Raw genomic sequence first — 9,690 nt, 5'->3', positions numbered from 1 at the left:
GAGGTGCCCGCCGGCGGGGGGGGGGCTTTCAAAGCTGCCCCGGGGGTCAGAAAGGCCGAGTGACCCGGGAACAGCCGTCAGGTGGCCAGGCAGTCAGGGGAGTTAAGGGGAAGAGTGGCTGGGCCAGACCCCGGCCAGTGGGGGGCTTCGGGGGCAGGGTGTGTGTGTGGGGGGGTCGGGGGCCGGGGGGGCAGCCCTTGGTGGCCTCCAGGGGATGGGGCTGGAGGCCGGGACCAAACTGCCTGAACTCACCTGCATCCCACGGAACAGAAACAATGAAGCAGAAGGCGAATCGCCGCTGGATCTCCCGCTAGGAGTTGCTCGAGTCAGCTCACTGACATCTCTGCTCTCCGAGACGGGCCTGCCAGCTCGGGGGTCATGAGGACCCCAAATATGCTCAAGGAGAAGTGCAGACCCGCCCGCGGGGAGCCACCTGCCACGGCCAGCCTAGCCGCGCGGCCCTCGAACGCCTTCAGGCTGACAGCTAAGCCCAGGATTGCTTCCCCCAGACCTGACCTGAGGTTTTTTTGCCGGACTTTCTCGGGAGAGATCGTACCTTCATGTTTGTTCTGGAACTCAGGAGGACATTCTTTGCTCCCAGGATTTAACGTGCTTTCAAGTAATCTGACGAAGCAATCAGCAATGGTTTCGACAGTTTGCCAGTTCGGTGAATTAGACTGTGACCTTGAAACCAGGGAATCAGATATTTTTATATCCTTGAAACAAGAGCCTAAAACGTCAAGGGAAAATCTAGGCCTTTGTTTTTCTTAAGCCGCAGAGGTAAATAATATTTTTGTTTATGCAAACTTCATTCCAAGGCAATATCATAAAAGAAGGTCGCTTGTTGTTTTTTGTTTTCTTAATTAATTTAATTAAATTAATTTATTTGAAGTTGCTTGTTTAACTGAAGGTTGGTGGAGTAGAAATTCATGGGAAAATGAATTTTGTTTTAATTGTCTCTTTCTGTTTCTGAGCAAACACTGCAAAGGCTGCATCTAGGTATTTGGGCTTTATCCAAAGAAGTGACTATGATGTCTTTGGGCAGCGTGATCTCACTTTCCCTTGAAAATCTGTTTTTTTGCACCGCAGACTCATGTTTGACTGCTGGAGATCTGTTCTGTGCAAGAAAACCGGAAGCAACCTTCACTCCTCCCTGAGACGCTCCGATGAGGCCGAAAAGGAAGAAGGTGACCCTCAGATCGACGTCCCTGATGTCATCAGGCTTGTCAGAGACCCGCCGGAGCAGTCACACCCCCCTGCAGGTAGGGCCCTTTGCAACCTTATTTGGACCTAGAAGCTGTTGCTGCTGATCGGATTCAAACATCCTGCCCATCGCTCTTCCAGTCGTTTTAGGAGATGAGTGTGTTTTGGATCTGGGAGGACAGTCATGCGTGGCGTCTGCATGGCACCCCCCCCCCCGCCGTGTCCCCGTGGCATCCCTGTGGCATCTGCATGGTGTCCCTATGCTATCCCTGTGGTGTCCACATGGTGTCCCCATGGCATCTCCATGGCGTCCCTGTGGTGTCTCCGTGCTGTCCCCGTGACGTCCCTGTGGTGTCCCCATGGCATCCCCAGGCACCTGCTGCAGGCCCGTGGCTATTACCTGCCTGCCCCTCTGAGGAGTCTCCCATGACCCTCCTCATTTGACCTCCTGGAGGTTATTCTGATGAGCGGCTTAACATTAGAGGGAAAAAGCTCATTTGGATTAGAAATGAAGCCCGGTGCCCGGGAGGGTGACCAGCACCAGGCATGGCTTCTCATCTGAGACCCGGGAGGTGGTGTTGAATTCGGTGGGTCATGGATCCATGGCCACTGCCCGGAGGACAGGGGAGCATGACAAACGCTAGCTGAGAACCCCACACTCCTCAGGGCCTGGCCTGACCCTAGTCGGGTGACCTCCCACGTGCCCTCCTGCCCTCCCCTGAGCCCTCCTGCCCTCCTGTGTGCCATCCCCTGTGCCTCATCCAGTTCCTCAAAGCAAGCGAGAGGCCTGCTGTGCGGTATGCGGTTCAACAGCACTGAACTCCCTGCACCCCTTCGTCCCCATCCTATGCCAACAGTAGTTCTCAGGAGACAGGGCAAGCAACGTGCCACCTACAAAGGGATGGCACAGGTAGGACGACGAGTGTCCACCCAGGGCTGGGCTGGAGCCGCGAGGGAGCACAAGCAGGGCCCTCACCTCTGTCTCCAGGGATCCCAGGCCTTGCCCTAAGCGGCCTCTAATGTAGGTGGGCAGTGGGGCTAAGGCGACCCTGGGCTCCCTCGTGGGCTGTGTCCCTCTGGCCTGTGTCCCTCGTGGACTGTGTCCCTCTGACCAGTGTCCCCCACGGACTGTGTCCCTCTGGCCAGTGTCCTTCACGGACTATGTCCCTTTGGCCTGTGTCCCTCATGGGCTGTGCCCTCGTGGCTTGTGCCCCCTGTGGCCTGTGTCCCTCGTGGGCTGTGTCCGTGTCTGTGTTGCCTGGGCACCCCTTGGTGAGAGAGTACGTGCACCATCTTTGCACCTCGGCATTTGTGCTCCGTGTCCCATGTGTGCCGTCCGTCTGCCGACGGGGTATCTTGTGCACACCCAGGGTCTGAGCCACGGCTCCAGTGGTGGGCCTTGCACATAAGGACATGGTTGGCCATTTGCACCTGGCCAGTGGGTGGTTGCTTTCTGCTGTCATAGCCCCACTAGCATCTCTGTTTAGTCTTGTTGGTGCAGAAACCTGAGTTTTACCACTTCCTTTGTCAGTGACTGTTGGCCAGTGGGAGGCTGAAGCCTGAAACCCCAAGTCAGTCTCCCCACGATGCGAGTGTCCTGACTGACCGCCCGACTATGGGGCCTGGTTTTCTGGTACTTTCTGGGTTGGGAGCACAGCAGTGGGACGGCCACCCCTGGGGGTGGCAAGTGCAGGGGAGGGCAGGAGAGGGCAGGGGACGGGGCCAGGGAAGGCAGGGGAGAGCAAGGGATGGAGCCGTCACCTGGTGCACCTGGCCCAGAAAGGGCACTTGGGAAGGCAGCATGCTTGGTCCCTCGGTGAGGGCACGTGGGTGGTAGACACGGTGGACGGCTGACTTCTACAGCTGGGAGGTTGTCGAGTGTCTCCGTGCACAGTGGGGCCGGAGTGGCTGAGGCTCCAGAGTGGGACGCCAGAGCTGGACTCTGCTCGTTGCTCGGCCGCCTAGAGCGTGGGCTACAGGAAGGCCCTCCGCGGCTGGTGACAGTGGCAGCACGCGCAGCGGTGGTGGCAAGGACCCAAGGTGTCGTGGGCTCAGGCGACGGGCCAGGGTCCCATCTCGGCTGCGTAGCTGTGGGTTCCTCCTCCGTCCCCCAGTGGCAGGCCTCACGGGCCTCTGTGGCTCCTGCTCTGTGGACAGGCTGCTGCACCTGTGGCCCCTTCCCTGCTCCCTGTGGAGACAGGGAGGAACTGGGGGCTGAGAGGAGGAGGCAGGTGCGGGGCCGCCTCTGTAGTGCACCTAGTGGGGCTGCAGCCCTGTGCCGGGTCTCGGCTCCCACAGCCCTGCTATTCCCGCCAGCGTCGGGTGCACCCACCTGCGGGTCAGAGCCTGCCCGACCGTCAGCCGCACAGGGAAGGCCTCCGGTTGCAGGGCGCTCCACTCCCTGTGAGCTGGCCCCACAGACGGCTGGGCAGCCTCTCCTTTCAGCGGCCAGGGAGGCACCTCGGGTCAGCGCCGGGGTCTCCTTCCTGGGGCCACTCTTGGGCTCAAGTCCCCGCTGGAGTCTGGAAAGGCCCCCAGCAGTGTGACCCCTCACCCCACAACCCCCCTCTTTCCAGAAGCAAAGTCGTGGCAGATGCTTCTCCCGCATGACGCCTTTCTGTGGGGCTGCACGGTCTGCAGACACAGGCGCAGGGTCTCTGCACACAACTCCCTTCCCCCCACGCCCCACAGGTGCCGCTGCTGCAACCCCTGCTCCATGACCCCTGGCACCTGACCCGGCCTGGGCTGGGCCTTTGTCATGCACCCAGGGCACCAGGCTGACACGGCAGCCCCAGAGTGGGGGCACCGAGGTGCAGGCAGTCCTGGGGCCCCGGCTGTCCGTCCCATCCAGTTCTGAATGAACAGCTGAGGCAGGTTGGGGCAGAGCCTGGAGAGCAACCAGGACACAGCAGAGGCAGGAGGCCAGACCAGACGGGAGCTGGTCACCTCACGGGAATGGGCCTGGGGTGAACACCACGTGTCCCGGAGGCGCCGGTGGTGTGTGGGAGACCAGCACACGCGTGCACACGTGTATTTCATGAGCGCAGCTTCCAAGCTCGCTCGGCTCTCCGCCTTCTGAGTGGCACTTCCCCATGCACACCCAGGTGCCCCGACTCCTGCTCTTGTGGCCTGCTCCCCGCCGGCATCCTCGGGCACCCACCCTCAGGTCCTCCGGCCTCTGCCAAACACCTCCGTGAGCAAGCAGCGCGGTAGGCAGGGAAGCGGCAGCAGCTGTGAACGTTCGTTGGAACGTCCCGTCCTCTGAAACCTCGATTTTGAGAGCACGGGCGGGTGTTATTCTCACGGCGGCAATTCCTTGTCCTCGCTGTGACGCCGAATAGGTGGGGCCTGTCCGCGGGCACGGGGGGCCTCCCTGACCCGGGACTCTGGCCACTGCTCTCCTGCGTTTACTTTTCAAACGGTGAGTCTGTTCCGACGGGTTAGCAGAGTCTCTAATGACGCCAACAAACCCTTGAGAGTCACGCTGGGACGGCTGCCCGGAGACGTCTCGAGGATAAAAGACCATCAAGTGCGGTTCCTGATGCGAGCGTAAGGCCCACAGTTACCGTCTGCAACATGCGGTTGAGCCGTGGAGCTGCCGTGGCGTCGCCAAAAGCTCCCAAGGTTGGTGCTTTCGCGCAGCTGGACCTAATTCCTGCGCGTGGCGTGGACGTGAGAGCGTGCGTTCCGGTGGAGGAGGCCAGGAGCGCCCGCTGCAAACGCGGGGGGAAGAGCGAGGACGACCCCAGGGCGCCGTGCTGGGAGGGAAGCCGCTGCCCGGCGGCCTCGGCCTAGCTCCGCCGGGCGCAGGTGAAGGGCCCTGAGAGAACGTGGTGCACCCGTGCGAGGCTCCCCGCGCGTGGGCCCCTCCTGGAGCCCCCAGGCCGAGAGCACAGGGCGGAGCACACGGCCCTGGAAGACCTGCCTGGCGGCCACACTCCCCAACAGCCTCTTGTCCCAGATGTGACGTTCTCACCAGAAAACGTGCTGTTTGTAGACACAGAACTTGGGTGTTGCTCTAAACAGTCTTGTTTTCACCCTTTCCTGGTCCCTTGGGCTTTGCCCTTGGACTAACCGTTACTGGGGAAGCCAGCAGGAGCTCCGTACCTGCAGATCGTGCTCGCTGCTGCGAACCCGCAAATGTCTGGGGCCCGCTGGTGGTGGCTGGTCGCTGTCGGAAGCCACAACGAAAGCAGCCCTGGTGCCCCGCAGCCTCGCGGTGCTCAGACTTCCCAGGACCTCCCAGATAGGCTCTGGGTGGAACCGACTAGGTGTTAATATGACGGATGTGACGGGTCACAGAACCCCAGGAAGGACTCTGGCGGCTGGAGAAGCCCCTCACGGGGACAGATGCCCGGGAGGCTGCTCATCCGGAGGCTCCCTCCCCAAGCCTGCCCCACCAGCAGCAGGAGTGATGTGCATTTTTATTTTTGCAGAAACTTGGTGGTTTTTCTGTTGAACCAAGTGCTTTATGACACGTGCTGTGGATCAACGTGATCCTGGGGCCACATAGCTCTGGGAAAGCACATGGCTGCTGTGTCACCAGCAGTGCCAGGCTGGGCCCCCCTGCCCTCCTTCGCTGCTCCCAGCAGTGATGCATGGCTGGTGAGGACAAGGTCTCCCTGCCTCTGGCCTTGTCAACTTCCGGACTCAAGTCCTGCCCACCTGTCTAGATGGGCAAGTGTACCTACCGCCTGTACCGCGAAGCGCTCATCTGTGAGGCTCTCAGCTTCTGGGGAGGTCCTGCCACCCTGACAGTGCACGGGCAGCTTTGTTCCTGACAAGCCATGTCATGCATCTCCAAGACACGGCAGCACAAGGACAGGCAGCATTTCCTTCCCGTGGCAGGCTAGGTGGCAGGCTTCTCCCCAAGGGCCTAGTACTGGGAACCACGGGGTCCAGGAAGCCCTGGTCACCCAGCTCCGTGCTCTGTGCGGAGCATGAGTGTCTCCATCCTCCACGTGCGAGGCATGGCGGTGTTTAGAAAGCACTGCACTGGCACGTTGGGTGGCACCTGTGGGTTAGCCGCATGGAGCAGCAGGTGGTGCGTGGCTGTTTGCAGGGGTTGTGCCAGCCAGGTGCTGGTTCTCCTGCGGCACCTGAGGGACGTGGAGAAGATGAGGGGGTTTCACTGCCTGCACGTTAAAGACTGCAAGATTCACTCCCAGACAAAACCTAGGACAACCCTTCGCAGGATAAAGCAGATGCCCTTTACGAGGACAGAACCAGCGGGGAGTGGGCCTGGGGAGGAAGGTGCTCAGGGCAGGCAGGGAAGACACGCACCGTAAGATGAGAAATGCTCGCCGGGTTGGGTGGGAGTGAGGAACGCAGAAAGATGAGGACACCTCCGTGGTCCCTACCCTCACGGGCGAGCATGCAGTCCTCGAAGCCATGCTGCAAACACCGCGGCGTGGACAAATGTCTTCAAGCATTTTGGTTTCCATCAGCAGCGTCCACTCGCAGGAATGGAAACTAGGGAAGTGATAAAGAGTCGTCTCAAAGCCAGTGACATCCTGGCACTGGCGCTAGGAGCTGGTGGCACTGCTCCACCGTGTAGACGGCACCCTTGCCGTCAAAGACCTGCAGCTGAACGTGAATGCATTCTTCGTGCGCTGGTAACGTGTTTTCCTCTGTCTTCCGGCGGCGGGGACAGTGTTACCTCCACGAGAAGATGTGTTTCCTGGGGTAGAACGTAAGGCTGGACCCCCACAGGCAGGACCTGGACCCCCTGTCCCGCGCTCAGCCCCAGCCGTGGGGGCGTGTGCCTTCACAGGGGCTCGTCTCTGGGTCTGGGCCCCGGGCTTCTGGCCTGAGCTCACCCCGAGGTTGGGAGCGGGGACATCTTGTGGGAGACTTTTCCTGGCAATTGGCAGGCAGCCCTGGGAAAATAGGTGGGTGTGAATAAAGCCCTGGAGGGCGGGGACCGGAGGGCCTGGTGGGCCTCCTCAGGCTGGGCAGCCCGGGCCACAGCCACCCAAGTGTCCCCGAGGGCGGAGGGTCAGGCCCGGCTGGCTCAGCCCGAGTCTGCCCTGGAGGCCGGGCCCTCCTGCACCCCGGCCGCCCTGACAGCCTCGCCCCATGCTCCTGCGCCTCAGAGCCTCGCTGACACGTGTCTCTGTCCCATACTTAGAAATCGGACCGTGAGTCAGCTCCTGGGGTGCACTCTGGTTAAAGACGGCGTCATAGTGGTCCCCTCCCTCCACAGACGTGACACCGGCTAGTCTGCCTGGATGTTAGCAGCTGTCAGTGAGCGTTGCTGGGAGTTATTCATTGACTCCTGAGAGGGCCGATGTCCTCCTTCTCCCAAGAACTCCATTCTGACGGCCAGAATTCACCCGATGAAGAGACACGTCCCCCTGAGCTCCTCGTCACCATGATGGGCGGTGCGTGGGCCTGCGGCACACGTGCCTGGTTCTCTCCTTGGTGTCTACCAGCTTCTAGGGTAGTGAGTCTGCCGTTAGCACCTCCCCAATAGCAGCGGTGACAGCTTTTAAAAATATCACTTCAAACTGGTACAAAATAGAATTTAAGTGAATATGTTTAAATGATCTTGTTGGCTTCGTTGGGGGGTTCCTTAGCCGGCGGCCTGCCGTCCAGCTGTTGGACGAGGTGAGAGGCCACCTGTGAGCAGGAGGGGCAGACGAGCAGCTTGCTCTGGAGGGAAAGCAGGTGGTGGCGGCAGGGTCCCCACCCGGGGGTCCATCCGGCAGGTCGCCCAACGTTTCTGGTCACTCTGTGTCTGGGGACATTAAAGCTGTAAGTCAGATCCAGTTTGGTGACGGGGTGCTGACAGAGTGGCCAGTGTCTGCTTGGGGCCTGCCTGCTGTCTTGTTTTTAACAGAAGTAAAAAACATAAAAACTGTATACATCTGAATCCATCGCAGATGTTCGCGTTGGTCAGATTGTCCAGTGTGGGGCCTTGGGAGCCTCTTCACATTGGCCTTCGGATCCGCCGGGCCTGCTGCTGCATCCTGGGTGGGTGCTGGAGGACGGATCTCGGGCGGGGGTCTGGGAGTCCTCTGATTTACACGGCACTCTGATGACATGGCGCACACGGGGGGACCCCCTGCCCTGTGCCCCACTGTGCCCTGAGTGCGGCAGCCCCTCGGCGGCAGGATGAATTCCCATTGCAGCCCTGAGACTGTCCACGGAGGTCATGTCTGTCTGGCTGCCCTTCATGTGACTCATGAAGATGCAACCTGAATGTCAGGGAACGGTTTCCAGAACTTTCAAGTAGTTATGGTGACGTTTCCCTTTGTAAAAAAAAAAAAAAAAAAAGTCATGATAGGGGCTCCTCGGTGGCTCGGGGGTTAAGCAGCCAACTCTTGGTTTCGGCTCAGGGTCGTGGGATCGGGTCCCACGTCGAGCTCAGCACTGAGTGCTGAGCAGGAAATCTGCTTCGGATTCTCCCCCCGCCCGTCCCCCAGACCTCACCATGACTATCTGTCCCTAGTACTTGTTTTATAGGAGGGTTGGCCTTCCCTGTTCCTTTCAGCAGGAGTGTGGGCGGTCCTGCTGCCTAGGGCGTGTGTACAGCGATGTGCCCCAAGGGAAATGGTTTCCCATACCTGGGAAAGGACCGTGTGTTAGGGAAGTCTCTGGAAGCTTTGTGACACTTGCCCATGCTGGGAATGGGCATATATGTGTGTCAGACACCTCTCAGGAAGACGTCTGTGTCAAGAGGCTTTTCTGGGCTCAAATATGGAGAAGGGTTCATGCCCCGCCCTCCCGACAGCGGTCAGGGCTCACGGGGTGGCTGGCGGGGTGGCTGGCAGGGTGGCGGAAGAGGTGGGTCCCTGTGCACAGGAGCCAGGTGGACTCTTGGGACGGGGTGTTAGGAAGTACCTGGCGAGCTTCTGGATGCAGGTGTGCACCCCAGGCTCACGTGCTGTGGGTCTTCGGGCCTCACTGCGCTTTCCCCTGAGAGCCAGCTGCCCGGCCACGTCCTGCCTGGGGAGTGGGAAGCGCAGTGTCTCCACGCGGAGTTCTGTTGGTTCGTTCTGCTCCTCCCATAGGTGGCAGCTGGGGGTCGGTGTAAGCCCAGGTGTGGGTTCCTGGGCCCCGGTGCCCCTTCTTGCTGCGTGGCTGCAGCACAGCCATTTCAGGAGTGCTGACAGAGCGGCTGCAGAGTGCAGTCAGGGCCTGACCCCACTGGAGCTGTGCCACCCCCCACCCCCAGGAACGGGGACACGGCAACGCGTCTTCCCTCTGCTGCCCGCTCCGAAGCATTGGCAGAATGACCCTGGGGGAAACGGCAGGGAGCTGATCCTAAACTCACTTCCAGGCCAACCCCTCAGACTCCCTGGTGCCATGCATGCTTCCAGTTCAGAGCCAGCAGCAGCGGAGCTCCGATGCCCCCTCTGGCCTTCAGCACCCGGGCTTGCTCTGCACCTGCTCGGCACCCATGAGCCCCCCACATCTACGAATGGGAGATGAGGGAGCCCAGGTGGCATGGGCAGGGGCATGGAGAGCGGGCACCGTCCCTGT

General features: G+C 60.5%; 1 protein-coding gene across 5 annotated transcripts in view; it reads left to right on the top strand.

The window, feature by feature from the left end:
- Positions 1 to 1,103: 1,103 nt before the first annotated feature.
- Positions 1,104 to 9,690, top strand: part of MCF2L (MCF.2 cell line derived transforming sequence like) — a 132,020-nt gene continuing 123,433 nt past the window's right edge. For 2 of the 5 annotated variants that reach the window (XM_072782341.1, XM_072782336.1), the window contains exon 1: positions 1,107 to 1,262. The gene's annotated coding sequence lies outside the window, so the exon portion shown is untranslated. Of the gene's footprint in view, positions 1,263 to 9,690 lie in introns of all 5 variants that reach the window. The other 3 variants (XM_072782340.1, XM_072782338.1, XM_072782333.1) reach the window with 3 other exon arrangements.

The sequence above is a fragment of the Canis lupus genome, chromosome 17, assembly GCF_048164855.1.
Source record: "Canis lupus baileyi chromosome 17, mCanLup2.hap1, whole genome shotgun sequence".
NCBI classification, from domain to species: domain Eukaryota; kingdom Metazoa; phylum Chordata; class Mammalia; order Carnivora; family Canidae; genus Canis; species Canis lupus.
This window is presented reverse-complemented; position numbering and strand designations above follow the sequence as displayed.